Source organism: Bidens hawaiensis, unplaced genomic scaffold, assembly GCF_021521415.1.
Source record: "Bidens hawaiensis isolate Kalapana, Puna unplaced genomic scaffold, B.hawaiensis_p1.1 tig00001463_1, whole genome shotgun sequence".
NCBI classification, from domain to species: domain Eukaryota; kingdom Viridiplantae; phylum Streptophyta; class Magnoliopsida; order Asterales; family Asteraceae; genus Bidens; species Bidens hawaiensis.
In genome coordinates, this window is record NW_027491083.1 from 688054 (window position 1) to 693016 (window position 4963).

A 4963-nucleotide genomic window follows, 5' to 3' on the forward strand; every position below is an offset into this window, starting at 1 on the left:
TCTAAATAAAATGATGTTTCTTTATAAAAAGGTAAGCTATCTCTAAATTTTATTTAAAAAAAAAACTTTAGATATTTAAAACACTTGTAGAGAGAAAACGTTTTATCTTTTTAATCAATAAAAAAAATGTTTTTTACATAAAAATTGTTTTGGTTATTTTTAAAAACAAAAAATCTGTTTTATAATATAGAGAAAAAAAGATAAGAATTCTTCAAAGGGTAGAATCTTTTTAACAATAATGATAACAAAACGTAACAACATGACAGAAAAAAAAAACAAAAAGGGTCTACATCATAGTATTTTAAAACCCGAGAGAGTGGGTGTTTTTAGTCCATATCGGAGTTACGCTTAGCAACAACCTGTTTTAGTTATGTTTTTAAAAAAGAAAAGATTTATTATTCTCGAGTGAAGACACGTGTTTAAGGAGTTTTTTTTAACGACCAACAAACATAGAATGCCTAGGTATTTCGTACGGGGTGACCCAATGGCAAAAGGCCACCGCCAGCTGTCCCAATCTAGTCATACGGAGCCCTTAAGCGCCTTTAAGTTATCTCCAGTTCTCGAAAAAACCCAGGTGTTCCTGAGTTGGTTAACAACGGTGCATCTGGAATGCTACATCACATTGAAAGAGACCACGTGTTTAAGGAGTTGGTTAAACAACGGTGCATCTGGAATGCTAGGTGTTTGTTTAGTAAATTATCTAAATATTTTAGTTAGTATGTTAAAAAGGAAAAAAAGAGCATTCATTCAATTTCTCAGAGATTCATTCAGCTGTGTTTCTGAGTTCAACAAGAAGGAAAGGAAAGGGATGAAAAGAAAGAAGAGTTGTGTCTCCGAGTTTCATTTAAGGAAGAAAAGAATAAATTTAAGTGTGTTCCCGAGTTTCATTTAAAGAAAGAAAGGGAAGGAAATAAAAAGAAAGTGAAGGCTTTTGTAGTATAAATTCTAACATAAGAAAGGGAATGTATTCTTTCATTTCTGAGTTCACTAAACAAGAGAAAGGAAATGAAAGGAAAGAAAATGTAGTCCATTCTTTCCTATTCTTCTTTTTTTCCTTTCTTTCTTTTCAATTCCTTCCAGTATGGAAGGAAAAAAGAACCCTTCTAAATTACTCTCTTCAATTTACTCTTTAAAACATCATCTTTTCTTTCCTTTCCTCTCTTAAATGAAACTAGGGAACACCCAACTTTTATATTTTTTTTCTTTTCTTTTCTCTCTATAAAAAAATTAAGGAACACACTCCGGGGGTGTTTGGGATTGCTTATTTTCACTAACTTATAACTTGTTAACTTTTTGAAAAAAAATAAGGTGCTTGGGATTGGTTTTGATGTGAGAAGGAAAAGTTAATAAGTTACACTTTTGTAACTTATTAACTTAATGAAAAATTATAAGAAGGTAAAATAAGGAATCCCAAACACCCCTTCAATCTTTTTATTCTCTTAATTTCCTTTCATTTCTTTTCATAAGTGGAACTCGGAAACACAATGTCAAGGTATTTAAAATGACAAATATATTGATTTTTAATATAAAGATTTGATTCGAGAAATTGTCAAATCTGAATTAAATGAAGATCACTAAGATACAAGGAAATTTAATATTATCATGTTTAAAAGACAATGCGTTTATACTAATGAAAGATAATTGAATTAATCAGTTACTTATGTAAGGGCTTTGTTGTTTTACTTATGCTTCATGCTTCTAAAAAAGAAGAGTTCTTGTTCTCGAGTTAAAGAGTTGGTTGACAGCGGTGCACTAGGGATGCTAGGGGTGTGTTTAGTAAATTACCTAATATTTTGTATAGTTTGCTAAAAAAGAAAAGAAAAGAACATTCACTCAATTCCTCAACATTCATTCAACGCAGTTTATAAAATAACAAATATATTGATTTTTAATATAAGGACTAGTGTTTAGACCCGTCACGGGTGGCGTTAATTTGGTAAAAAGATATAATTTTATGTTTTGAAAGCATAAACTTATCACCAATTTTTTGCTTTTAACATATCTGCAACAACACTCAATGAGCCCCGGTGTCCAACACCAATTTGTTTTGAGCGCATTTACAACAACACTAAATGAACTCTCTGTTGTCCCAGACTCCAAGTAATGCTCCAAATAATCACTACTTAACTTGAAAAACATTTAAATAGTAGTTTAGAGATTAAAAAACATAGATATCAACTATAAGAAAATATAAAGAGTATTAAAAAGTCCAAAATTGTCAAAATTCAGCAGCAGCCACACAAAGGACACAAACCAAACGGACCCGATCACAGCCTCTGAACACTATTCAAGCAATCAACACCCAAAAATCTCTATTAAAATGAGAATAACCTCATCCTTTCAGCCCATAATTAGATAAAGTCGAGAGGCTCACCATCGGCAACACACCACCGGACCTCCACCGCTACCTGGGGTTTCCAAAAAGAACCTAGCAGCAGCAGGTTAGCCGTGAGCACCATTCAAACCATAAAGCAAATCAGCCACCTCATATCTGCAACAACCTATCAGATCATAGCCTAGAGCATCATTCAAGCCATAAACCAAATCAGCCTTCTAACTTGCTTTAAAGGCCACATCAGCAAGTTCTTTCCAAACACTCAATTTTAAAGCCTAGGGAAGAGGCATGAACAAACTTATGTGCAGGATATGAAACATCAGTTTTACTTTATTGCTGATATAATAAATAATATAATATATAAAAAGTAACCTGAGTCAAAGATCCTTTAATTATGCGATAAAAAAGTGTCTTCTAGTGTTTTTAGTGTTCCACTTTTCTCTTGACATTTAACGCATCCAGTGCTATAAGTTAATAATTTAAACAATCCCAATTAAGCCCACTAAACAACAACAAAAGTCTTATAAACCAAACCTTCAAATCTTACACTTATATGGATGAATGAAGTAAAAACCAATAATATATAATTCCAAGCGATTTGTTTGTAATTCTATAATAATAAACAGAGCAGAAATAAGATTTTTTTCACCATTAAAATATTCTTAACAGTAGCAGGTTAGTCTTCATAGCATTACTAAAAAACACCTAAAAGAACAGATTGTGACAACAAAAAAAATAATAATAATAACAACACCTAAAAAACCATTCTTCCAATGGAATATCCATCTATAGATACATCACACATCCAGGTACACAAATGGGTTCTTTTTGCAACAAAACACGCTTAAAGTAACTACGCGTGAACCCATTATGTGCCTTCTTAGATTGAACTCACGATACACTGCCAAATTATTGTGAAGTGTGCATAATATATATCATTTGGGTATATAATAAAACCAATGCAATCTCCCACCCTCTTTTGTTGCTCAATGCAAAAACCCCCTAATTTATAAGAATTAAGTATTTAGCCGGTTATTAGCAAACACTGAGTTTAGTCTACCAATCTCTAGCTGAAATCAAGACTCTTTCCGCACATATTTTGAGATTACGTTTAGCTTTAGCTAGAAATTGGCTGAATAATAAATTTTTGATTCAATATTAAGTGTATCTTCCCCAACATAGTGTCTAAATTTGTGAGTAAGATATGATTTACCATAAAGATTAGAGGGAGTAACAAAATCTCAAGAACTTCAGTCTTTGCCTTGAGCTTGGAAGATTCAAGAGTCCTACTCGGCCACGCGCAGTAATAATAGTGGAGCTTGCGCGTGAGGCGGCTTACGAGCTACTTTATGTCCCGCGCCACGCGCAGATGTTGCATGCGCGTGCGCGTAGACTTTGGTTTTGTGTTATGCGCCACGCGCAGATGTTGCATGCGCGTGCGCGTAGGCTTTATGTCCCACGCCGCGCGCAGATGTTGCATGCGCGTGCGCGTAGACTGTGATATGTGTGAGCATGTGATGCGTAAGCATGTGTAATATGCGTGAGCATATGTGATGCGTGAGCATGTGGTATGAGGATTCCCAACCCTTAAGTTTGGCGCGTGTCCATATGGGATATTATGAGGATTCCCATCCTTTAAGTTTGGCGCGTAGCCATATGGGATATTATGAGGATTCCCAACCTTTAAGTTTGGCGCGTAGCCATATGGGATATTATGAGAATTCCCAACCTTGAAGTTTGGCGCGTAGCCATATGGGATATGAGGATTCCCAACCTTTAAGTTAGGCGCGTAGCCATATGGGATATTATGAGGATTCCCAACCTTGAAGTTTGGTGCGTAGCCATATGGGATATGAGGATTCCCAACCTTTAAGTTTGGCGCGTAGCCATATGGGATATTATGAGGATTCCCAACCTTGAAGTTTGGCGCGTAGCCATATGGGATATGAGGATTCCCAACCTTTAAGTTAGGCGCGTAGCCATAAGGGATATTATGAGGATTCCCAACCTTGAAGTTTGGCGCGTAGCCATATGGGATATTATGAGGATTCCCAACCTTGAAGTTTGGCGCGTAGCCATATGGGATATGAGGATTCCCAACCTTTAAGTTTGGCGCGTAGCCATATGGGATATTATGAGGATTCCCAACCTTGAAGTTTGGCGCGTAGCCATATGGGATATTATGAGGATTCCCAACCTTGAAGTTTGGCGCGTGGCCATATGGGATATTATGAGGATTCCCAACCTTTAAGTTTGGCGCGTGGCCATATGGGATATTATGAGGATTCCCAACCTTTAAGTTTGGCGTGAGGCCTGATGTGCGCATGCACGGCGATGGAGTGGTGACTCGCGAGTGCGCGTGCATGGCGGAGGTCTCTTGCGCAAAACCCACATGGTGGTTTCCGTGGTGGCACATGCACGGCTGCGGAATGAGAATCCGCGGGCGCGCGTACATGGCGGCGGAAGTCTGGTAATTTTTGGATCTGCAATTTAAGAGTTAGACCTGCAATTTTAAACCTAAAATCCAGGTCTGTAATCTAGATCTAGATCTGTAAATCAGATCTGGATAGATCTGAAGCTCGGAGCAGATTTAAAACCATCACAGATCCGGAGACTTGATCATTCGAG